Source organism: Capra hircus, chromosome 15 (genome assembly GCF_001704415.2).
Source record: "Capra hircus breed San Clemente chromosome 15, ASM170441v1, whole genome shotgun sequence".
Taxonomy (NCBI): Eukaryota; Metazoa; Chordata; class Mammalia; order Artiodactyla; family Bovidae; genus Capra; species Capra hircus.
This window is the reverse complement of record NC_030822.1, coordinates 46,363,115-46,390,362: the sequence shown is the minus strand read 5'-3', so window position 1 is coordinate 46,390,362 and position 27,248 is coordinate 46,363,115. Positions and strand designations below refer to the sequence as shown.

Sequence of the window (27,248 nt, the reverse complement as noted above, 5' to 3'; positions counted from 1 at the left end):
CAGAGAACCATTTTGCCTTTTTGCATTTCTTTTTCTTGGGGATGGTCTTGATTCTTCAGGCGCTCTGTCTATCAGATCTAATCCCTTGAATCTGTTTGTCACTTCGTAAGTTTGTCAAATCGTAAGGGATTTGATTTAGGCCATACCTGAATGGTCTAGTGGTTTTCCCTACTTTCTTCAATTTAAGTCTGAATTTTGCAATATGGAGTTCTTGGTCTGAGCCACAATCAGCTCCCGGTCTTGTTTTTGCTGACTGTATAGAGCTTCTCCATCTTTGGCTGCAAAGAATATAATGAGTCTGACTTCAGTATTGACCATCTGGTGATGTCCCTGTGTAGAGTTTTCTTTTGTGTTGTTGGAAGAGGGTGTTTGCTATGACCAGTGCGTTCTCTTGGAAAACTTTGTTAGCCTTTTCCCTGCTTCATTTTGTACTCCAAGGCCAAACTCGCCTGGTGCTCCAGGTATCTCTTGACTTCTAACTTTTGCATTCAATTCCTGTATGATGAGAAGGACATTTTTTTTTGGATATTAGTTCTAGAAGGTCTTGTAAGTCATCATAGAACCATTCAGCTTCAACTTCTTCAGCATTACTGGTTGGGGCATAGACTTGGATTATTGTGATATTGAATGGTTTTCTTGGAAATGAACAGAGATCATTCTGTTATTATTATTTTTTTTTTTGAGATTGCACCGAGGTACTGCATATCAGACTCTTGTGGACTATGAGGGCTACTCCATTTCTTGCAAGCAATTCTTGCTCGTGCTAGTAGATAGAATGATCATCTGAATTAAATTTGCCCATCCTGGTTCATTTTAGTTTACTCATTCCTGAAATGTCAGTGTTCACTCTTGCCATCTCCTGTTTGACCACTTCCAACTTACTTCTATTCATGGACCTAACATTCCAGGTTGCTATGCAATATTGTTCCTTACACCATTGGACTTTACTTCTATCACCAATTACATCCACAGCTGGGTGTTGTTCTTGGTTTGCTTCTGTCTCTTCTTTCTTTCTGGAGTTATTTCTCCACTCTTTTCTAGTGGCAGATGGGCATCTATGGACCTGGGGAGTTCATCTTTCTGTGTCATGTCTTTTAGCCTTTTCATACTGTTCATGGGGTTCTCAAGGCAAGAATACTGAATGTTTTGCCACTCCCTTCTCCAGTGGACCGCTTTTTGTCAAAATTGTCGACTATTACCTGTCTGTCTTGGGTGGCCCTACACAGCATGGGTCATAGTTTCATTGAGTTAGACATGGCTGTGATCCATGTGATCAGTTTGGTTAGTTGTCTGTGATTGTGGTTTTCATCCTGTCTGCTCTTGATGGATAAGGATAAGGGGCTTATGGAATCTCTCACTACCTCCACCTTTTCTGCCTCTATTTGCCATGAAGTAGTGTGGCTGGATGCCATCATCTTAGTTTTTTTTTTAAATTTAGTTTTAAGCCACCTCTTTCACTCTCCTCCTTCACCCTCATGAAGAGGTTATTTAGTTCCTCTTTGCTTTCCACCTTCAGAGTGGTATCATCCACATATCTGAGGTTGTTGATGTTTCTCTTGCCTATCTTGATGCCAGCTTATAATTCATGATGTGCTCAGTGTGTAGATTAAATGAACCAGTGACAGCAGACAGCCCTGTCGTACTCCTTTCTCGTTCTTGTACCTATCAGTTATTCTATGTGGGTTCTAACTGTTGCTTCTTGACCCGCATACTGGTTTCTCAGGAGACAGGTAAGATGGTCTGGTATTCCCTTTAATAGATTTCCACAGTTTATTATGATCCATACAGTCAAAGGCTTTGGTGTAGTCAGTGAAACAAAGATAGATGTTTTTCTGGAATTTCCTAGCTTTCTCTATGATCCAGTGAATATTGGCAATTTGATCTCTGGTTCCTCTTCCTTTTGTAAACCCAGCTTGGACATCTGGAAGTTCTTAGTTCTCATAATGCTGAAGCCTAGATTTTAAGCATGACTTTACTAGTATGAGAAGTAAGTTAAATTATCTGATGATTAGCACATTCTTTAGTACTACCTTTCTTGGGAATTGGGATGAGGATTTATCTTTTCCAGTCCTGTGGCCACTGCTGGGTCTTCCAGATTTGCTGACATATTGCATACAACACTTTGATGGCATCATCCTTTAAGGTTTGAATAGTTCTACTGGAATTCCATCACGTCCACTAGCTTTATTAACATCAGTGTTTCCTAAGGCCCACTTGACGTGGTTTTCCATAATGTCTGGCCCTGGGTGGCTAACCACACCATTGTAGTAATCTGGTTCATTTGGATCTTTTTTGTAGTGTTCTTCCATGTATTTTTTCCATCTCTTCTTGATCTCTTCAGCATCTCCTAGGTCTCAACCATTTATGTCCTTTATTGTGCCCATCTTTCAGCAAAATGTTCCCTTGATATCTCCAATTTTCCTGAAGAGATCTCCAGTCTTTCCCCTTCTGTTCTCTTCTAGTTTTATACTCTGTTCTTTGAAGAAGGCCTTCTTGTCTCTCCTTGCTGTTCTTTGGAAATATGCCTTTAGTTGGATATACCTTTACCTTTCTCCCTTGCTTTTCGCTTCTCTTCTTTCTTTAGCTGTTTGTAAATCCTCCTCAGATAGCCACTTTGCCTTCTAGGTTTTCTTTTTTGGAGGATAGTTTTGTTCACTGCCTCCTGTACCATATTATGGCCCTCCGCTCATAGTTCTTCAGGCACACTGTTTACAAGTTCTAATCTCTTGAATCTATTCATTTCGTGTGAGAGCTCTTCACCATTCTCTTCTGAATGCTTGTCAACTTCCCATCTAAACTGTGGCCCTTAGTACTGGAATCATATTGAAAATGTAGACTGAGCAGCATAGAAAACATAAATAGGCAAGTAGCAATATGCTTTGGTAATGACTATCTTTGGAGCTTTTTTAAGAATAGGGGGAATTCCTAATTCATTGAGGAAATAGGTTCTTGTTCCAGGAAAGCAGAATGTTAGGTATGCTAGGTTGTATAAGTTGTCTTCCTTGATACATCAGAAATACTTCTACTTTTGCTTTAAGTGAGTTAAACCTCATTTCCCCCTTCACTATTGTGAAGAGATATTCTTAATTGTTAGCCATTGCATTTTTACAAAATTTTGCATTAGCTTTGTGTCAGTTCCTTTGCAAGATGAATTTCACATTTGATTTTTCATATTTCATAGTTAGTTTAAATTCTACATAATTATAATTAGTAAGAGGAAAAGGAAAGAAGTGATGGAGTTCAAGAAACACGGCTTCAGTGTAGTGATGCTGTATAGAGCAAAAGATATTATTAAGAAGGATTTTGCATTTTTTAAAAATTGATGGAACTTGGGAGAGAGCAATTTTAATGCAAAGTTCACATCTCCAGGAGAACCCATTTGAATTTGCCTACAGGGTATTTTGTAATGTCTCTCTAATTTTTATTTTGTTGTATAAAAGACCAGGCATTGGTATCTTTCCAAAAGTTAGTTGAGAAAATAAATGCTTTAAAGGTAGTTGTTTTAATTCATTGGCTTATGTATAATGTTATGTAAACATCATGAAATCAATGGATCAATCTTTGACAAGAGTTTTAAACATGCAATGCTGTAATTTAATACAAAGGTAGGCAAAATTTTGTTACAGGTGTTTTGGAAGCCATTTTGGTACTTTAAAAAAATGCCTTAGATTATTGACTCTCAGAGTTGGAAGGTCATTTAATCCAACCACCCACTTGAATCTTCTTGCTTAAAAAAAAAATAAAAGGGACAGGGATTAAAAGGAGAAATGGGTGTGGTTTAGAGACAGCTTTAAGCAGGATTTTAAAATTTAGCTTGAAAGCTTTTAAAGTCTAATTATGCAGGGAGGTGGCAGTGTTTTTATTTGCTGTTTACCTTTGATCTATAACCTATTTTTGATAGAGAAGGCACATGCTTTGCGAAAATGTTTATGATTTCTTCATTTGATGTCAAGATACTTGTTTGAAGTTGCCTTGTAATTCAGAGGTTTTTCTTTGTGTAACTAATACTAATGCCTTGCTTTTGCTACTAGATTAATAGCAAGTTAGTCTGGATTTGGTGACTACTTTTGAATGTATAAATGATATAGTAAATTTTATAAATAGCTTTATTGTTCTGGGACAAATTAGACATGTTAAGGATTAAAAAAATCTAAATAACGTCAGCTCATAAGAATGAAAAAGCAAAAATAATCCTAGATCTCACTCAGTGTTAACCTTTTTGTTAAATAGTATTTTACTTTGTGTGCCTGTGTACATATATACATACACATTTGATTTTCTAGTAATACAAATTGTCTCTTATTACACGTTACATTTTTTTATTCAACAATATTTTGTGACCATCTTTTTGTGTCAATACAGATTTATATAATAATTTTTAATGAGTACAGAGTAGTGTTATGTGTACCATAATTTATTTATGTAGTAATAGGTTATTTCCAGTTTTGGGTTGTTAGAAAATGGTGTAATGAACATGCATATTACATGTATATGTCTTTTAACATTTTTGTGATTAGTTCCATAGGATAATTTTTGGAAGTAGCCTTGCAAACTCAGAGGCTACTGATGTTAAAATTATTAACAGTTTCTATCAACTTACCATTCAGTAAAGTTGTACCCAATTTATAATACATGAAAGTGATTTTTTCCCCACAAATGCTAATTTTCCCCAGTTTATAAGATATTTTGCCAATATTGTAGGTGAAAATATTTTATTTATAATTAGTTGATTATTAGGGAGACTGTACATATTTTTGTTATTAAACATTACATTTCTTCAGTTGTAGATTTCCTCTTTATATTCTTTGTACATTTTTATATTGAAGTGTTTGTAGCCATACACTTTTTACTTAGTAAATTAGGAATGTGAAAAAGATTTGATAGCCAGATAACATGGAGAATGTCAGCTTCATGGTCAGATATAGTAGTCTGTTGTCCAGGTTGGATTATTGTTTGAAAAATCTTCTAGGACAAAGGCCATGATTAAAAAAATATGTTCAGTTCAGTTCAGTTGCTCAGTCGTGTCTGACTCTTTGTGACCCCATGGACTGCAGCATGCCAGGTTTCCCTGTCCATCACCAACTCCCAGAGCTTACTCAAACTCATGTCCATCCAGTCGGTGATGCCATCCAACCATCTCATCCTCTGTTGTCCCCTTCTCCTCCTGCCTTCAATCTTTCCCAGCATCAGGGTCTTTTCAAATGAGTCAGTTCTTCGCATCAGATAGCCAAAGTATTGGAGCTTCAGCTTGAGCATCAGTCCTTCCAATGAATATTCAAGACTGATTTCCTTAGGATGGACTGGTTGGATCTCCTTGCAGTCCAAGGGATTCTCAAGAGTCTTCTCCAACACCACACACAGTTCAAAAACATCAATTCTTTGGCATTCAGCTTTCTTTATGGTCCAACTCTCACATCCATACATGACTACTAGAAAAACCATAGCTTTGACTAGATGGACCTTTGTTGGCAAAATAATGTCTCTGCCTTTTAATTTCCTGTCTAGGTTGGTCATAACTTTTCTTCCAAGGAGCAAGCATGTTTTAATTTCATTACTGCAGTCACCATCTGTAGTGATTTTGGAGCCCCCCAAAGTAAAGTCTGTCACTGTTTCCATTGTTTCCCCGTCTATTTGCCATGAAGTGATGGGACCGGATGCCATGGTCTTAGTTTTCTGAATGCTGAGTTTTAAGGCAACTTTTTCACTCTCCTCTTTCACTTTTATCAAGAGGCTTGTTATTTCTTCTTCGCTTTCTGCCATAAGGGTGGTGTCTTCTGCATATCTGAGGTTATTGATATTTCTCCCAGCAATCTTGATTCCAGCTTGTGTTTCATCCAGCCCAAGTTTTCTCATGATGCAAATAAGTTAAATAAGCATGGTGACAATATACAGCCTTGACATACTCCTTTTCCAATTTGGAACCAGTCTGTTGTTTCATGTCCAATTCTAAGTGTTGCTTCTTGACCTGCATACAGATTTCTCAGGAGGTAGGTTAGGTGGTTTGGTGTTCCTATCTTTTAAAGAATTTTCCACAGTTTGTTGTGATCCACACAGTCAAAGGCTTTGGCATAGTCAATAAAGCAGAAGTAGATGTTTTTTTCTGGAACTCTCTTGCTTTTTCGATGATCTAGAGGGTGTTGGCAATTTGATCTCTGGTTCCTCTGCCTTTTCTAAAACCAGCTTGAACATCTGGAAGTTCATGGTTCATTTACTGTTAAAGCCTGGCTTGGAGAATTTTGAGCATTACTTTGCTAGTATGAGAGATGAGCAAAATTGTGCAGTAATTTGAACATTCTTTGGCATTGCCTTTCTTTGGGATTGGAATGAAGACTGACCTTTTTCCAGTCCTGTGGCCAATGCTTAGTTTTCCAAATTTGCTGGCATAGTAAGTACAGCACTTTCATAGCATCATCTTTTATGATTTGGAATGGCTCAATAGGAATTCCATCACCTCCTCTAGCTTTGTTCATTGTGATGCTTCCTGAGGCCCACCTAATTTCGCATTCCAGGATGTCTGGCTCTAGGTGAGTGATCACAGCATCATGGTTATCTGGATCATGAAGATCTTTTTTGTATAGTTCTTTTGTGTGTTCTTGCCACTTCTTCTTAATCTCTTCTGCTTCTGTTAGGTCCATACCATTTCTGTCCTTAATTGTGCCCATCTTTGCATGAAATGTTCCCTTTGTATCTCTAATTTCTTGAAGAGATCTGTAGTCTTTCCCATTCTATTGTTTTCTTCTATTTCTTTGCAGTATATTTATTTGTAAATTGAGATGTAATTGACATATAGCATTGTATTAGTTTTAGTTGACAGTGTGATTTTGTTTATTTACAAAATTTGCATTTGTATTGTCCAGTGCAATCTTTATCCATGATCAATATTTCCTGAATGCATGAATGAACTAGTAGAGGAATGGAATAATCCATGGTGATTGGGTGTTTTGAAGATTTATTTTACTAAAAGATTGTGATTTTCCAGAACAGATGGTATTTCCATCTCTATCTTCTTACTTTTTTGCTGTTCCTCAGGACCAAAGTGGACACTGGAAAAAAACTCTGGAAATGTTTTTTCAGCTTAAGCTAGTCTATTAATAGTTCTTAAATAAGTAGCTTACTTCAAATTGTGTACTAATTCTTGTGAGTTAATTCTTAATCCTTTGCTCATCATAAAATGTTGCTTATTTCTAAATTCTCTACAGAAGGAAGTATACTTTAAAGTCTATTTTTAAATTTTATTGGAGTATAGTTAATTTCCTTTCTTTTTCTGTTGTTAATTTTCAATGTTGTGTTAGTTTCAGTTGCACTGCACAATGATTCGGTTATGCATATACGTTTATTCATTCTTCCTTAGAGTCTTTTCTCATATAGGTTGTCACAGGATATTGAGTAGAATTTCCTGCACTATACAGTATGTCCTTGTTGGTTATCTATTTTACACATAGTAGTGTGTGCTTGTTTAATCCAAGCTCCTGAATTATCCCTTCCCCCTAGGAATCCCCTTTGGTAACCCTAAATTTGTTCTCAAATCTGTAAGTCTGTTTCTGTTTTATAAACAAGTTCATTTTATATTTTTAAAAATTAGATTTCACATATGAATGATCTCATATGGTATTTGTCTTTCTCTGACTTACTTCACTTAGTATTTATTTTTATAAATGAACTTGGTAATTTTTGAAGTTTATGCATTTTAACTTGTTTGCCAAAAAATTCAGCCATGGTATTAATCAGTTGATAATGAAATTCAGAGTTGCTTTTAAAATATGCAGCAAGACTAGATTGATATGACAAATGAGATTTATTGATTTCATATTGACTTATGTTAAAGTATTGTTGTTTGTTGTTGTTTATTCACTAAGTTGTATCCAACTCTTTTGTGACCCCATCGACTGTGGCCTGCCTGGCTCCTCTGTCCATGGAATTTCCCAGGCAAGAATTCTGGAGTGGTTTGCCATTTCCTTCTCCAAGGGACCTTCCCAACCCCAGGGATTCAACCTATATCTGCACTGGCAGGCAGATTCTTTACCACTGAGTTACCAGGGAAGTCCATGTTAAAATGTTATTTATCCTAAATCTCTGCAATCTGACTTACTCTAAATTTAAAATATTTTCAGAGTTAGTAATCTTAACTACTAAAGAGTCCAGTGATTCAAAAAGCGAGACATGTCAGTCACAATATGTTATGGATGCATTTTATTTTGAGAAATGCTGGGCTGGATGGAGCACAAGCTGGAATCAAGATTGCTGGGAGAAATATCAATAACCTCAGATATGCAGAAGACACTACCCTTATGGCAGAAAGTGAAGAAGAACTAAAGAGCCTAGTGATGAAAGTGAAAGAGGAGAGTGAATAAGTTGGCTTAAAGCTCAACATTCAGAAAACTAAGATCATGGCATCTGGTCCCATCATTTCATGGCAAATATATGGGGAAACTGGAAACAGTGGCTGACTTTATTTTGGGGGGCTCCAAAATCACTGCAGATGGTGATTGCAGCCATGAAATTAAAAGATGCTTACTCCTTGGAAGGAAAGTTATGACCAACCTAGAAAGCATATTAAAAAGCAGAGATATTACTTTGCCAACAAAGGTCCATCTAGTCAAGGCTGTGGTTTTTCCAGTAGTCATGTATGGTTGTGAGAGTTGAACTATAAAGAAAGCTGAGCACCAAAGAATTGATGCTTTTGAACTGTGGTGTTGGAGAAGACTCTTGAGAGTCCCTTGGACTGCAAGGAGATCCAACCAGTCCATCCTAAAGGAAATCAGTCCTGGGTGTTCTTTGGAAGGACTGATGTTAAAACTGAAGCTCCAATATTTTGGCCACCTGATGGGAAGAGCTGACTCATTTGAAAAGACCCTGATGCTGGGAAACATTGAAGGCAGGAGGACAAGGGGATGACAGAGGATGAGATGGTTAGATGGCATCACTGACTCAATGGACATGAGTTTGTGTAAACTCTGGGAGTTGGTAATGGATGGGGAGGTCTGATGTGCTGCAGTTAATGGGGTCGCAAACAGTCGGACATGACAGAGCGACTGAACTGATACTGAACTGATTTATGTTGTCCTTCATTGTTTCAGTGCAAATGAAGAAATGGGATGTATTGTATATGCTGCATAATTCCAATTTATGCTTTTTTAGGATAGTTGCTAGAAACACATGTGAGATCATTTTAAAAATATATGAGTGCTTAAGAACACTTTTGGGCTCTTCCATAGTTTAGGCTTTTAGATATATAGCATTGTGCTGGAGATTTATTTTTTGGATAACTTAATAGTTCAGTTCAGTTCAGTTCAGTTCAGTCTCTCAGGCGTGTCTGACTCTTTGCGACCCCATAAATCGCAGCACGCCAGGCCTCCCCGTCCATCACCAACTCCTGGAGTTCACTCAGACTCACGTCCATTGAGTCCGTGATGCCATCCAGCCATCTCATCCTCTGTCGTCCCCTTCTCCTCCTGCCCTCAATCCCTTCCAGCATCAGAGTCTTTTCCAATGAGTCAACTCACATGAGGTGGCCAAAGTACTGGAGTTTCAGCTTTAGCATTATTCCTTCCAAAGAAATCCCAGGATTGATCTCCTTCAGAATGGACTGGTTGGATCTCCTTGCAGTCCAAGGGACCCTCAAGAGTCTTCTCCAACACCACAGTTCAAAAGCATCAATTCTTCGGCGCTCAGCTTTCTTCACAGTCCAACTCTCACATCCATACATGACCACAGGAAAAACCATATCCTTGACTAGACAGACCTTAGTCGGCAAAGTAATGTCTCTGCTTTTGAATATACTATCTAGTTTGGTCATAACTTTTCTTCCAAGGAGTAAGCGTCTTTTAATTTCATTGCTGCCATCACCATCTGCAGTGATTTTGGAGCCCCAAAAAATAAAGTCTGACACTGTTATAATTCTGAAGGAGATCAACCCTGGGATTTCTTTGGAAGGAATGATGCTAAAGCTGAAGCTCCAGTACTTTGGCCACCTCATGCGAAGAGTTGACTCATTGGAAAAGACTGATGCTGGGAGGGATTGGGGGCAGGAGGAGAAGGGGACGACAGAGGATGAGATGGCTGGATGGCATCACGGACTCGATGGACGTGAGTCTGAGTGAACTCCGAGAGTTGGTGATGGACGGGGAGGCCTGGCGTGCTGCGATTCATGGGGTCGCAACGAGTCAGACATGACTGAGCGACTAACTGAACTGAACTGAACTGACTGTTATAATTTATAATTCAGGTTTGGATAAAATGTGAGAATAATTTGTATCAGAACCAGCATTCTTTGCTGGCTTTGACTAGCACACACATAGGGTTGTCCCTATGTGGGTTTAGGTCGTGTCCCACCTAAGACTGTTCTCCTGAATCCTGAAACATCAGAAAGCCATGAGGAGGGAAAGGGTGTAATACCAAAAATAATTGACAGAGCTATCCACCTCTGGGCAGACTGTCCTGTACTTCTTGTGTCCATAGAACTAATGAGTTGTTGGAAACTGGTGAAACTGGATTGGGGAAGCCTAAGTCATCACTTCCTACCAGAGGAGGAGGTCTTGTGAGGAAACCTAATGGATGTGTTACTCCTGGATATTAAAGCTAACTAAATGCCCAGGACTTTATTACTTATCAATCCTGACTAGAAAATTGAATAAATTATATGGGTCACTTAGGCAAAACCATGTTATAGGAGCTGGGGAAGGGCTGAATTGTATATTTATTTCATATCTCAACTTAATTCTGGATCCCAGTACCTAATCTATCATGATTGAGGGTGGGAGCAGAATGGGGCAACAGACGATGAGATAGTTGGATGCCATCATTGACTCAATGGACATGAGTTTGAGCAAACTCAGGGAGATAGTGAAGGACAGGGAAGCCTGGCGTGCTGCACTCCATGGGATCGCAAAGAGTCAGACATGACTGATTGACTGAAGAACAACAGCAACAACAGCAATAATCTATTATGGCCATTTGTGCTATAAATGCAATGTTGGAAGTAGTAGTTCCTATAAATGATGTTGAATGAGATCCATTTTTTTCTTTACTTTTTTTCTAAATGAATTTTATTTAAATTCATTACTTAGATTTAAATCTAGGTAGGCTAACTAACCTAGACGTTTACTGGGTGAATTTAAAATATGTGGATTGAATCAAACCAATTTCCAGAGTCTAAGAAAGTTTCTGACCTAAATTAGGAACCCAAGTTCCATTATTATTTTCAGTTGAACACTACTCAAAGCTATCCTCACATTTTGGAAAGAATACAGCTTTTGCAACAAAGTTTCTTTGTTTTCTTGGAACCAAAAATGTGCTGTATTTAGACCAAACAATAAAAATAAACTACCAAACTACCTTCTAATGCATGGGGGTTCTGGAGAGAGGAAACCATAGATATTTAGAGGCATAAAGTGAGTCATTGTGCTAGTTAAAACTTTTTACAAGGCTAGCTCTGTGTGTTTGAGTTGCATCTGTTACCTCTTCAGCCAGAACTAAAGTGTGTGCAAGGAAAAGAATTTTGCATTGAATTGTGGCTCATACAGAATGCCTTGTATATAGCCTAAGCATCTAAATGGATTCCACATCTTAGGTAGAACCAAAACTGCATCTTTTCTTATTTATTCTACCTACGAGTTATGTTCTGTTGGACATATCCAAGTTATCTTCTGTGAAGCTAATTCATTTTCACTTGCAGACCTAAATTAATCGTGTTTTTCAAATGTGACTTGTAAGCCTTTATTGCCTTAAACTTTTTCTTGCTTTTGTTTTTACTTATTCATATTTTTAAACACCTACTTTATTACTGACAATATTTTAAAAGCCGTAATGGAGATGCTGTATTCTTCAGTGACGAACAATGAAATAATTGTTTCTTTTGGTATTATCTTGGAAAAAATTGTTAGAGTAGACAACTGCCCGAGTTAAAAATAGTATAATTTGTAGCCAGAATGTATTCTTTAATAAATCATGTAAATACAATTTACCAATCCTTTTTCATTTCGTTTTTTTTCTAAACTTTCAGGTCACTTTCATGAATTCAAAAGCAATTTACCAGTGATTTCTGGGTGCTGGGGCTGATTGTTTTGTGCGTATTTGTAAGTATTGGTTCATTTATTATTCTTATTACTCTTCTGTTTGTGTAATGAAACAGTTACAGTGTTTTTAAAGTATTATTAGTTTTTTTAAAAGTGTTTTCTTAAAAGGAGTATAGAAGAATATCAAAAAACAAAGTATCCTCAATTTGTTGTGATTTTCAGTGAAATAACACAATGGCAGGGCCAATTAAAATAGACTGAAGGAATAAGCATCTTACTATTTGAAGATGGGGCTCAGTTGTAGGAATGGATTAACTTAAAGGGGCTAGTCTATATACACATGAATAATTTACCCTGATAACTTCTGGTTGTCTGGACTTGAAAAGTGCTATGAGCCGGTGCTCATTGAAAAGATGTGAGATGATACAGAATTCAAAGAGCTGTTAGTACATGAGGAGATTATGTACTAAGGAACCAAAGACTCATTTAGTGAATGTATAATGTCTATCAGAATCGAAGTATTCCTCCTACCTTCTTCACCACTGTCAAAATGCTATTATATTTTAAATGGTATTTTGAAGAACAAAGATACTTTTTCTCAGGAAAGAAGGTCAATTTCAAGAAAAAAAAATTGAATGAACTTTGGTCAATGAAAATACTTTATACTGTTATATATTTATTAATATAAACGTAGTTTAGAGTATGTGGCAGATATTAAAAATGTCTGTATGTATATAAGATCATATTTAAGTAATTTGAGTTTAAGAGGTATTTATGTGTGTGTGTGTGCTCAGTTGCTTCAGTCATGTCTGACGTTTTGCTGCCCCATGGACTGTAGCCCACCAGGTTCCTCTGTTCATGGGATTTTACAGGCAAGCATACTGGAGTGGATTGACATTTTCTCCTCCAGGGATTTATACATGTACATTGTTGCAAACCATTGGTATCTGAGGTGTTTTTTACATTTGAAAACAACAAAGACAGAGGAAGCTTCTCTGTACCCCTATAAAGGAGCTTTAGGCAGTACGCTTCCAGGAAAGTACTTGGAAAAAAGTAATATTATAAATTAGAGTTTAAGTGATTCAGTATTTAAGGTGGAGAGCAGTGAAAATTCCTTTGAAATCAGTTTTACCTTTCTTCCAGTAGCAGCATTGATTTGGGGCAGGTATTTCGAACCATCTTAAAAACTAGATGTGAATATTTAATATAGTTTAATAAATTTTGTATATTTTTAATGCTTTAAGAATAAATAAGATGCTGTTCTTATGAGACTATAAATTCACATTTTATTATTTGTAGACTTAATTCTCATGTAAAACACAAAATATTAAACTCCATGGTTCATTTGGATTAAATATAAGCTTTCAATTTCTGCAAGGTATCATAGTGAGGATTAGGAGGCAAAGAAAATGGAGAAATGTAAAGTATCTTTGAAGGGCTCTTGAGAAAAAGGATGATTCCAAGGAGCTGAGCTTATCCTATTAGAAATCTGAGTGGAGGGAAATAATTTTGAACTTTGTCAAAATAAATTTGACAAATCCTGTCATTGTTGCTTTATCCTTTCTTTTACCTCCTTTCTCCCTTTTCTCATATCATTCAGTCATTTCTTGTAGTAAGTTTTTAGGATGATCAATTATTTAAAGCTGCCAACATAAGATAATTACCAGGATTTCAACCAGGATGGTCTTAATTAAAATAGAGTTTACATTTCTCATCACCTCAAGGCTGTATTTCCTGACTTTTCCGCTTCTCCTCTCCTACAATCCCCCGACCAGATATACATAGACTAGCTTTGAACAGAGGTGATCCAATTAGTTGAGACTTTTTTCTTGTGACCTAACAGAGGGAGAGGGCTTTCCTGGTGGCTCAGTGGTAAAGAATTCTCCTGCCAACACAGGAGAATTGGGTTTGATCCCTGGGTTGGGAAGGTTGCCTGGATAAGGAAATGGCAACCCACTCCAATATTCTTGCCTGGGAAGTCCTATGGACAGAGAAGTCTGGTGGGCTACAGTTCACAGGTTGCAAAAGAGACAAAAAGACGTAGTGACTAGATAACAACAAAGGAGAGAGGCTAAAAATAGAAAGGGCATGTGGGTATAGTTTTCATGTGGTTATTTCTGGTGTTCAACTTAAAAAAAAAAACAAAACTCAAAAGACTTCTAGTCAGATTAATTAGATTTTGTCTAATAACTTAAGTAAAAGTCATAGTAATCACATATGCCTAAAGTAATTGTTTTCCAGACTTGAGAATTTCTATACAATAGTTTAGGCTATGGAGTTTGTTGTTTCTTTGGTCAGTGGTCTCAAGCTTTGCTATGGGCCACCTCCCTTCTGACTGTGGAACCTTCTTATTAAAGAAATGTAGCAGGATACCATGGCTAAGATAAGTCAAATAAAATTAACATGGCATCCAGAATGCTTGCATTTCCTTTTAATTATTGCAGAAACTGTCTACCACTTACACTGAATGTTGAGCCAGCTAAACATTCATTTAGTTTACCCTAAAAACAAGCAAATGGGATCAGTGACAGTGGCTTCTTTTAGGAACTTTAATTTCCGCATTTTGGAACTGCTTATTTGCTACATGATCTAAGGCAGAAAGTTATACCTCATGGCCATGGGAAGGTTTCCTAATAAGGTGTGCAGAAGCTGGTCTGTGAGATAAGAAAGGTGGGATATTGTTTTGCACATCTATAATGAATAGACCACACCAAAGGTGTGTGAGAACCGATTAGAATCTTACCCACGTATATCTACTACCTAGGTTAGAGTAAGAAAACACTGAGAAGGAAAACTGTTATCTTTTCAGAAACTGAAAGCATTTTATTCTAGTTTTTTTTTTCTTTTTTAAAAATAAAGCCACTTTTTCCTTTCCCCAAAGTAGGCATTGTATAAGAAGACCTTGTTTTGCATGTTAATGATTGGTGAAAAACATCAACAACAAAACAGAGATAGATCTGCTTTTTCAGATTCCCAACTCTTTTTAGAAATTTGCTAGCAAATTCCCTTTTTATAAAATTTGTCTCTGTTCATGGTTTCTAATAGCAAGATCCAAAATTATTTTATTGTCTAGTATAAAAAATGATTATTGCTTAGCCCCATGCTTCAGTTAATAATAACAATATCTTAATTTGGTATAACACTTGCTTTTGCAGACATTTAATTGGTTAAATTTCATAAAACTCTGAGGTGAGTAGGAATTATCCTAATTTTTGCAAAGTAGCAAGACTCAAACTGAGGGATTTAGTATAAATTTAGTGCTTTTTCCATAACACCAATCTATCCTCTTCAGAGAGTATTGTAGGTCTCTTTCTCTTGTTTGATCACTATCTTAGTCTCTACTTGGTTGCTGTACAAATATTTTTGAAAAGTGCAAGCAGAGTAAGTCAGGGAGGAGATTGTAGAGAGCCTTCTACCGCTTTATTTCCTCATGTTCCTGGATCGTTTGCTCCTCCCTGGCATTTTCCTATCCCCTTATTTCCAAACTCCACATGCTATGTTTCAGCTGAAATTTTTTGAATTGCATAGATTTTTAGGAAACAAACAAAAAGAATCACGAAATCATCTCTTTGTGGTATTTTAAAATGGAGAGAAATTTGTTTCAAACTGAGCATAGCCCAGACCAAAGCTCCTTCAGTGAGAACATCTGTGATTTTAAGGACAAGTAGGTCTAAGTGCATTATCTTTAAAAATATTATTCCAGGCTAATCTTGACATAGAGCAGGTAAATAAAAAAGATGAGCTGTGAAAATCCACAAATAGGGCTTGAATGCCATTTTCCATGACAACGGGAGCTGCCCCATGAAAGCATTAATGCCAGGAATGTAAGGAATTTAAAATTGTGCCTTCTCAGTTTTACAGTTGTGTGCTCATGTTAATTAGAAATATACTGACATTTGGAGTATCTACATTAATACATACAGCTACTATACATTTGTGAACTGTGGCCAGAAATCTACTTTAATTGAAAACAGTTTGCTAATTTGAATGTGTATATCCATTACATTTTAAGCTTTTAAATTTTATATACTGATGCCCTTAGATACTTGTTCTTTCTATTCTCTCCACTTTCTGTTTCTAATTTATACCTGAAAGGACAGCCTGGTCTATTTTTAATCTCCTAGTGGTGTTTTTGAACAATGTTGATGGAATTTTGAGAAAAAAAGGTTTTTAAATATTGCCCTTATATTTGCTGCACTTTGATTCTCTTTTCACTCTCTCACTTTCTAAATTGTTGGTTTTTCTTGCAAACTTTTAAGATGGCCTGCCTCCGAAATAAGGTAGGATTTAGGTTTATGGAATTTGCTTCACTGGCTATATTTAAGTACTCAAGAACTACTCTTCATGGTCATACTATGGTTTTAGCCAGAAAAGCCAAGTTTTAGAGATGTTGATGAGATGAACAGTGTGAAGAGGCATTCTGATTTTTCTAGTATAGTTTCATCCTTCTTCTTGATGTCAAGCCATGTATCTTAATTTTTGATTTGCAAACATGTTCACAATAGCTTGATGACTTCTAGAATCATCTTTAGCTCTAGAGTTTTAGTTTGTCTATCTTAAAGGAAAACTTTGCATCTATTTTTTTGAAAGTTTGTGCTTCTTAACAACCTGCCTGTCAGGATTTTTAACCTAATTGTTTTGCCCTTTTTGTCTAATGAAACTCCCACACTTACTTTTTGGACGAATCCCTGTGTACTTATTACACAAGACCATTTAGAAAGAAACTTCCTTTTTGTAGCACCAGAATAAACTGCTCTAAAAATTTGTAATACTCTGGACTTATTTGATTAAACCATTTTACTGGCACCATTAAACTACTAAGACCTGGGACCATTAAAACTTACTCAGTACTATTATTATTATTATGGCCTATTTTACCCTTTATTAATTTTTTTCACTGTACTAAGTTCCTCTGCTCTTTATTTTTTCATGTTACTTACTACATATTGTGCCATCACAGCACATTTGGTAATTTCGAGTTAATTGCTCAATTATCAGTGATAGTCATGAAGCACTTGAAACATGTGCAGTGGAGGATTTTAAAAATTTCAAAATAAGTTGGTGTGTCATAATCTTAAATGTGAAACATGCCAATATCTGCAGTCATAAAAATACACTGCCTGAGCTAGGCATTTCAGGGAAGGCAAAAACCTACTCTTAAAATCAGGGCTTTTGTCTGGCACTGAAGTGTTTCATCTTTGCTAATTTCAAACAACGTATCTAAATTTGATCTTGGTTTCCTTTTCAACTCTAAAAACTTGGCTGTGATAATAAGGGAAAAGGGAAGTAAAACTGTATTGATTCTGTTTGAATGTTTTATTGGAACCTCACAATCACGATATTCGCTGTAAAGTAGAATTTGGGGTGAGGTGGATCCATACTGGATGTCAATCAAGGAAGCTGACTTACTAAAGAAGCAGAGTGGTCTCTTTATAATGTTTCTGCACTCATTAAGGCAATCCTCTAATCAGAGGACAGTGTTTCAGTGAAGATAATATGTCGATGATTTATTTACATTGAAAGACCTCATGAGAACAATGACACTTCGGGGACTTTTTCTGTATCTTACACAGTAATATTCTCAGATGCCTTCAAGATAATTTTACATTATGGCAAAATAATTATTGTAACTCTTTTGGTAACTAGGCAAACTATCATTAAATTTTGCATTAGTATTCAGTTTAGGGTTTTCTCTAAACTAATATAGTGCCAACAGCTCTTTTTTAGATGCTATTATGGTTCTTTCACATTTTTATAGAACTGTAGTAAAGCTGAATTTACTGGCTACATTTGAAGGTGGAGTAGAGCTGCACAAGAGTCAACATTAAAGTGATTCAGTGCCCATTGGAGAAAAATTCTTCTTAACTTGAGATTGGAAACAATGTGGGGCTTGAGGGCAGTTTGCTAAGAACAGCTAATAAATGTGAATATTCCCCCCAAAAGCTGCTTTCTGAACTTGTTTATAACCAAGAAGATAGGCTTTATCATCTTCCAGTATTCTTGCATACACTTTGTTAATATTTAAAGGAATTAAGTACATATGGAGAAGGGGAAATAAAGCCATAATTTGAACTGAGTGGTGGTCTCAAATACAGGGAAGCAAGGGAGTGTCCATAAATGTACTAATTATGAACAGATTTGAACTAGCTATTATTCTGTAATACAGTAATCTTTAAGATGGGAAATATTGTCATGTTTATAATTCAGGAAAAAATAAAACCACCGATTTACTCAAGCATTTAGAAATATTTTAGCAACTACTCAGTTTGTAAAGATTGAATAATCAACAAAATCTAGTGCATTTTGTTGTACGTTTGTCTCTCTATATAACTTTCATCACATAGTTTTATCTGAAATACATATTTTATGTTATCATGGAGTATGGGTATAAATGCTTGTCATTTCACCAAATTTTTGCTAGTGCCAAAGATTAAAATGTAAGTGAAATATTTCCAGTAAAGATACAAACATTTTCTGCATTCTCTTTGTCCCTTCCTTCATCTCTCTTTTCCTTGTGCCCTGTTCTCTGCCTCTCTCTCTTCATATTTCTTACTGGAGTTTTTCAAAGATGCAAGGCAATTATTACGTAAAAAGGTTAATTTCCTAAGCATTATCTCCCATCAATGACCGGCAAAAAAGACTTATCCTTAGTGTTTAATCAGTCAAAAAGTCTATCCACATGATAAAATTCTTGTTTGTATTATTATTTGCTTAGCAAGTACTTTCAAGAGGAAAAAAGATGATCACTAACTAAGGATTTAAAAATTGATTTGTTATGGAGAGTTTATGTGGGTGGAGTTTTCTCTGAATACAGACTTACTGGAGTTAGTTCTCTTTCTTTTCAGCTCACACAGTTTTATATAAGCTCAAGTGAATTAATTCATTAATAAAAGCAGATTTTCTATTTTTATTTCACCTTTGAGCTCTTTTATACCTTTGGAAAGCACAAATACAACAAAATGGTATGTTGGACACTCTATTATTTTTACCTTTTTGACTCACCTATAGTAGATAATTAAGCATTAGCAACAATAGACTCCAAGTCTGTACCCCTATAACTGCCTACATTAGGCAGACTGTAGATTATTTTTTTCTTAAAGCTATGGCAGCTGGTAACAAGCCTATGCTGCTGCTGCTGCTAAGTCACTTCAGTCGTGTCCGACTCTGTGTGACCCCATAGACGGCAGCCCACCAGGCTCCCCCATCCCTGGGATTCTCCAGGCAAGAACACTGGAGTGGGTTGCCATTTCCTTCTCCAATGAAGGAAAGTGAAAAGTGAAAGTGACGTCGCTCAGTCATGTCCGACTCTTAGTGACCCCATGGACGGCAGCCCACCAGGTTCCTCCGTCCATGGGATTTTCCAGGCAAGAGTACTGGAGTGGGGTGCCATTGCCTTCCCCAATGCAGGAAAGTGAAAAGTGAAAGTGACGTCGCTCAGTTGTGTCTGACTCTTAGCGACCCAATGGACGGCAGCCCACCAAGCTCCTCCGTCCATGGGATTTTCCAGGCAAGAGTACTGGAGTGGGTTGCCATTTCCTTCTCCAGTGCGTGAGAGTGAAAAGTGAAAGTGAAGTCGCTCAGTCGTGTCCGACTCTTAGCGACCTCATGGACGTTAGCCCACCAAGCTCCTCCGTCCACGGGATTTTCCAGGCAATAGTACTGGAGTGGGGTGCCATTGCCTTCTCCAACAAGCCTATGACTTGGTTTCAATTATTACCACTTGTGTTCTGAGTTTCACTGACCGTCGTATAGAAGAAATACAGATGTTGTTCTCTTGTGAATGTAATTTTTCTTCCAATTATTACATATATATGGCATCATCAATTAGAATGGTTAAGGTGAGATTGTTGCACATAACTTGATACCTGATATAGCAAGTATCAAGTGCACAGTCATTGAATGATTGACAACTTTAGGAGATTCTGGGCTTGGTCCCTCATAGTGGCAGTGTGTGGAAGCCGCTATTGATTTTGTGATAGTTACAGAGAATTTTTTCTTGGACTTGCAGGCACAGAATAGATAGCTGCGAGGCAATATCTGGGGGAAGGCTGAGAAAGTAAAGCATGGAAAATGTGGATATAAACTAGAGAGCTGAGTTTCAAAAAAGTTTGAGGGTTTGGACCTTTCTGAGGAGAAGATATGGTTGAACAAATGGAAGAAATACCCTTCCCTCCAATTTTACTGCAATAATTGAGAAGAAGAGAAAAAAGGAGAGAAATTAGTGAAATAGGAAATGACTGAAATAGGAGATTTTTATAAAATCATAAAATGGGATTGATTTTTCAAGATGTGGAAATATTTGTTTGGATCTGACAATAGTAATTTAAAAGGGGTTCTGTAGTCCACCCCCACCCCCATAATTATTTCAGTTTTATTGATTTCAGTTCAGTGCATTCTGAGGACAATAGTAGGAATTTTAGGAAATAGCTACCTCCCTGGGGTGGGGTGCGGTGGTGGTTGGGGGGGGGTCGCGGAAACAATGAGAACAGTTTTGCTTTATCTGGGTAAAGATTACTATGGATATATATGAAAATAATCATTTATGTATCACACTTTGTATTTTGCATGGGAGACCTTTAGAAAGGTCTCATGGTAACCATGACCAAGTAGCATCCCTGTGTCTTCTAGGACAAAGAATCACATGAAGTAGGTTTCCATTATGCTATATGATGCTTTTAGTTTTGGACATTGGCAAACTCCTTGAAATCACACTTCTATACAGTGACTTTTAGTGTGATGCATCTTCCTTTCTTTTCTCCTTCTACATCCCTTTCCTCTTTTCCTTTCTTTCCCTCCATCCTTTCTATCCTTTCTTTCAATTAGAGATAGTTTCTTTTCAATTAGTATGTATGCTGCTTGCCAGCTGTAAAATGATACATAACATGTGTTCCTTGAGTTGTATGCAAGGTCACCTTTTGGATTAAGGACTAAAGAATCCTCAGTGGGTTTCTTATATGAACTAAGAGCACTCTCATTTATTTTATACAATTAAAGAAACTGAGGAACTATTGGAATTAGTTTTACGATTGTGAAGTGATGATCATTCAAAAGAAATTATAATCTTTATTGACTCAGCAGTTTACTAAACCTGAAGTGAATTTTATCAGATTTTAAGGCGTGTTGAGTATTTGCTCACTAAGAACAAGATAAAGGAATATCACGGTCTAAAAGGAGAACTTTTACGTTTTCAGAAAGTCTTCCTGCAGTGAGATATTCTGTGCAACCGTGTACTTACAACCTGAAGGGAAGTCCCCAGTTGTGTTTTTCTGGCAAGTCTTCCACATAAGATGTATTTGTCTCAGTTCTTGATGTGGGTTGTTTCTTGAGAATAGTTTGGTTTAAGGTTAGAGGGGATTAATTATCCCATGCCACCAAAAGGAAACATTTATAAATTATCTCAAAGATACTAAACAGGAGATGAAATCCAGATATTCTGGAAGAAAGCTGTGGATTGACCAAAGTTATGATTATAGAGAGCACTGGTAGGATAACAAGTTGTGCATTAGTGTGTAGTGTCCGGAGTGAACAGACTGACACTGTCCCCCAGCAGCACCCACCAGTGCTCTAACATTTCCCAGTTTCTCTGTCAAGAGAGGAAGGGGAAGGAATCAAGTGTCTGTATTTGGCAGAGCTTCCCTGGTGGCTCAGAGGTTAAAGCATCTGCCCACAATGCGGGAGATCTGGGTTCGATCCCTGGGTCGGGAAGATCCCTGGAGAAGAAAATGGTACCCACTCCAGTATTCTTGCCTGGAGAATCCCATGCCTGGCAGGCTACCATCCACAGGGTCGCAAAGAGTCGGGCACGACTGAGTGACGTCACTTTCACGTTCTTTCAATAAGTTAAAAACAGCTGTGTGTTGTTGAACACCTGTGTGTTCTAGGCATTGGGTAAGGCTCTTCTACCTGTTATCTTTAATTCTTTTAACAAATCCCTCAAACCCCTGGTGGTTTTCTCTAAATTCTGATTTATTTCTTACCTTCATAGTAGTTATCTTGTTTTTGTATGTTTATTTAATGTTTATAGTTTTCTTCACTAAACTTATGAGCCCTGTCAGGGCAGATACCGTGACTATTTTGTTCAAACCTGTACACCCAGTTTCTAGCACAATGTGTGACACATACTAAATTCCTAGTAGATATTTGTTGAATAAATAAACAAATGAGTGACAACAACAAAAGATAAGGGAAAGATGGAAGGAATGAAAGGAAGAAAAGGGCAGAGCTGGGATTCAAACACAGTTGGTTTGATTTCAGATCACATCTCTTCCCAACCATGAAAACATCAGCATGGTTTCACTTCATCTGGAATATTATTCTTGATTATATCCTTAACTGATAAAATTTTCCTAAGTTCTTAGAGCACTTCAAACCTGTTTACATCTTATTCTGAGACCTCTTACATCTTACCCTGAGACTGAATGCCATGAAAAAGGCTGTCCCATCTTTTTATCATGCTGTTGGAATAGTGCAGCCATTCTGTGCTAACAATTCTCTCCAGAAATATAGGTTTCATATTCTAGATTTTTGGGTTTCTTTTCCTCCTACACAAAGAGAATGCACTTCTTTCTTTCTCTTCTGAGACTGATCCTTAATTTTGATCCTTGTGCTAGAGTGATTGATGTTACATGTCTTGCTGAGTTTTTTGCTTGAGAAGATGTGTGTCACTCTAATTAGAGATTGCTTGTGGGAGGAGTCAGGCCAACCCAAGGAGCTCCTATCCTGGCAGGTGCCAGGCACTGGGGCTTGGTTTGGTCATTTAGCAGTGACCTCTTTCCACTTAGTTCAGTTTTATTGCTTGAATTTTTCCTTTACAAATATCATCGTCAAATACATTGGTATTTGCATGACACTATCAACTATTTAATTTCCTTTTATTCCTAGTGTCATCTTTTAAAAAGCCTTATTATGTCCTTCCATCTGTTTTCCAGGATGGGAGGAAATGTAAGAATGTAGAGAGTAAATGCAAGATTCACCTAATTTTTTCCACCTACTGTGAAAGGTGTCATTGTAGTTAGACTTTCAGCGATGCTATGTAGCCTTGAAAGTATACATTGTTAAGGCTGTATAGATGTGGTTAGTTCAAACAGGAATTATGTATCTCCCAGGTATATTGAATTGTACTTAAATCTTGATGTCAACTTAAAGAGCCCTATATAAATTCCCAAGGAGGGTATAAGAAACAGATTTCTGTGATGTGAAGCCTCTTGGAAGCTCTGACCATCTGAGAATCTATCATCTGAAGCAGTCTGGCCTACTTACAAGTTAGTATCATAGTAAAGAGTGATCTGAGCCATTAGAGTCTTCACATTGGATGGTATAACAGTGGTCAATGTGATGTCCAAGTTGCCCTCTGAAAACTCTTTAAATGAGATCACACCAGTCAATCCTAGAAGAAATCAACCCTGAATATTCACTGGAAGGACTGATGCTTTGCTGAATCTCCAGTCCTTTGGACACCTGATGCGAAGACCTGACTCATTGGAAAAGACCCTGTTGCTGGGAAAGACTAAGGGCAGGAAGAGAAGGGGGCAACAGAAGATGAGATGGATAAAATCACAGACTCAATTCACTCAATTCACTCAATCACGGACGTGAGTTTGAGAAAACTCCAGGAGACAGTGAAGTACAGGAAGCCTGGTGTGTTGCAGTTCATGGGGTTGCAAAGAGTTAGATACGACTGAGCAATTGAACAGCAGCAAATCAGTTTTGCAGTTTGGTAAATCCTTTTCTTGGCAGCAAATATTTTCTTCCAAGGAGAGTGTTTAGCTTCTGTTGGAAATTAATTCAACTCCATAAATATAGACTGGGTACTGAGTGTATTCAAAACAGAACATTAGATGCTGCATTAGAAACAAATGCAAGTGTAAGGAGTTTCTGCTATCAAGAACCTTAGAATCTAGACATAATTATTGAAATTTCTTATTCTTTTTTGTGTCCCTATGTCTAAATCGGTGTGTGGCTCAAAGGAGGAATTAATAAATGTTAAGTAAGTTGCACTGATTATTGCAGAGGAGACAAACAGAGGAGATATGTTATTCTCTATGCCTTAATAAAAAAAAAATTGTCCTCTGGGGAGTTCAAAAGAATTAAAGATAATCCCTTTAAGAAGAAGGACCTTAACTTAGGAAGCAGACTTTCCGATATTCTTTGAACGTTGAATTGAATTTTATCAGTGGAGTAGGGGATGAAGAGACAGGTGCATCTTGTTACTGAGAGAACTGCACAAACATGGGCAGGGGATAGATGGAAGGCAACAGGGAAGTATGGGATAGGGAATAATGAGAAATCCAGTTTGACTGAGGTATAGGGTATGCATAAGCTAGAAAATTTAGTGTGATTATATCATTGTGGCACATAATGGTAAGCTAAGGCATTTGGTAGATTTGAGACAGCCATCAATCCAAATAGCTGAGTGGTATGGCAAGAGCTTTGGTTTTGAGAAGTTAGTTCAGCCAACAGTTTGTAGAGTTGATTAAAGGGGGAAAAAAGACTTTAACTAGGGAAACACCTTGTAAGACAGTTTAGGCAGGAGGTAAGAGGTTTAAACAAGAGTAGGTATTTTGAGAACAGAATGTTAGAAACAGAAAGAAGAGACTTTGTATAATGTGGTGTGCTAACCACATTATATCTGATGCTGGATTATATCTGATGGGGAGCATAAGGAAAAGAAAGGAGTCAGAATTACTCATTGCTTTTCCCTGTTCCCTGTTCTCAGCACTGAAGTTTTGAAAAGGCAGAGGGAAAATATCATGCTAATGATCTCATGTCAATGCTCAAATCCCTTGCATCTCATTGGTTAGATCCCCACTGAAAATTGAGGAGATTTTTTCTTCCCATGGAGGCCTGGAAGGAAGATGTGTTTTTAAATGAATGAGAATATACTTAAAGATAAAATCACTTGATAATTTAAAGGCATAGCCTAAACACAGAAGATGTTAATACTGGGGACTCAAGTGTACAGGCAGGGCCTTGTTGATTTCAGGGACATAAAGTAAAACTTGGCCACCATGAGTGAGAAGAGTGAAGATACTGCAAATTATGCCATTCCTATCAGGTGGCTTTCGCATAGAGATTAATACATGACATCTGTGAGGAATAAAACAGGTGTGCACAGAGTCTGGTTACTTTTAAAACTCTCTCAGATAAAATGATGACTACAACTCCCTTGTTATATTGCTACATTCTGTCCTCCACAGAAGGTATAGTCAAAGGAAATATTATGCTTTGGGTATAGGTCCTTTCTACTTGACTCTTTCAAGGGAAAAGGAAATAGTGCAGGAAAATACATTCATGACTAAGAAAAGACACTGAAATAAGATTTTTAAAATAAACTTTTTCAAGAAAATGGAATAAAGTCAAGCTGATTTTGAAAAGGATTCTTATCATTCTCATTGCCTTATCGTTCAGACTAACACTAACATGCATTAATTCATTTATTCATTCACTCAATAAGAATATGAATTCAGGATTCTTTTGGATATGAGGTGGAATTTAAAATGGTGACTGAAAAGTTAGTCATCAGGAATTTATACTCTATTATGGGAAGAGATGAAATATATATATAAATATATATATATATGTATATAAAAGGAAACAAAGTAACTGTTACAAAACCTAGTAATTTCTCTCTAGGAAATGTTTTGTCCAGTGTTTCTCCTGGGAGACCTGCAGGAGTTGTTGTTCTGCATTCAAATGTATTCAGTTGTATGCACTGTGTGTTCCTTAGCCTGCTGACACACCGAGCCCCTTGCCAGTTCGTCATCAGAGGGCCCTCTTTCATAACCTGTGTATGACTTAAGTTTCTGTCTCACTTGTACCTATCAAGCTGTTCATTTTATGTATTGCCTAATAGATTTCAGTGAAATGCTTTTTGAATGAATTACAGACACGCTATCTTACATTCTATCAATTGAGATATTTTGGGTTAAAAATCTTAAAAATTTATGTATCCTTTGGGAAAGTTAAAGTCTGTTACTTTTCCACATCTTAAGCTTTTTATATGTTTTATATTTTAAAACTCCAAAATAACTTTTGAGTGCCTTCTGTGAACCAGAACTATAGTAGATACTACGTATTAGTTTAAAAATATACCGTATGGAATTCCTGCCACTCCTGGATACTGCTGTGTACTAGCTCTGATCCTAGGCAAATCAAACCTCTTGGAACCTTAGCATGCTCATCTGTAAAGTGAGAATATTACCTACTGCATGTTTTTTTTTTTTTTTAACAGCTTTGAAAGTGAAGTTGCTCAGTCATGTCCGACTTGAGATATAATTGGCATATAATAAACTTCATATATTTAGAGTATAATTTGATGTTTTGATAGGAGTCGGAAACGACTTCACTTTCACTTTCATGTGTTGGAGAAGGAAATGGCACCCCACTCCAGTATTCTTGCCTGGAGAATCCCAGGGACTGGAGAGCCGGGTGGGCTACCGTCTATGGGGCCGCACAGAGTCGGACACGACTGAAGCAATTTAGCAGCAGCAGCAGCATACACCAGTCAAGCCAGCTCCGCAGTCAAGATAATTTACATAATCCTAATGGTCTCTTAATGCCCCTTCAGAGACCCTTACTCTACCTTTCCTTGATCTGTTTTCAGCCTCATCCCTAGGCAATCACTGGTCTGTTGCCGTTATAGATTGCATTAAAATTTTTGTTTTATGTAATTGGAATCATACGTTATATACAATTTTTTGGTCTAGTTTCTTTCATTCAGAATGATTATTTTGAGATTCACTCATATGCATGTCAATAACTTATTTTTAAAATTGAGGATTAGTATTTCATTGTAAGTAGATACCACAATTTGATTATCCATTTAGGTTCTTTCTAGTTTTTGGCTGTTACAAATGAAGCTGCTTTGAACATTTGTCTTTAGGTGGACATGTTTTTTTCATTTCTTTTGTATAAATACCAAGGAATGGAATAATTAGGTTACATAGGTGCATGTTTAACTTTATAAGAACTGCTGATTTTTCCAAAGTGGTTTACCATTTTACATTCCTACTAGCAATGTGTAAGAGTTCCAGCTGTCCCACATTCTTAACACTTTGTATGTTTAGTCTTCAGTTTTAGCTATTCAAGTGGTCTGTAGTGGGTGATTCACTGTGATTTTAATTTTAATTTCCCTAATGATGGATGATGTTGAGCTTTCTTCATGTGCCTTTTTGTCATTCATGTATCTACTTTGTTGAACTGTCTTTTAAATCTTTTGCTGTTCTTTTCTTTTTT

At 36.9% G+C, this 27,248-nt stretch overlaps 1 protein-coding gene across 2 annotated transcripts in view; it reads left to right on the top strand.

The window, feature by feature from the left end:
- The window catches only part of SOX6 (SRY-box 6), a 715,392-nt gene that overhangs the window by 132,894 nt on the left and 555,250 nt on the right, over nucleotides 1-27,248 (top strand). For both annotated transcript variants that reach the window (XM_018059595.1, XM_018059594.1), the window contains exon 2: nucleotides 12,002-12,074. The gene's annotated coding sequence lies outside the window, so the exon portion shown is untranslated. The remainder of the gene's footprint in view (nucleotides 1-12,001; nucleotides 12,075-27,248) is intronic.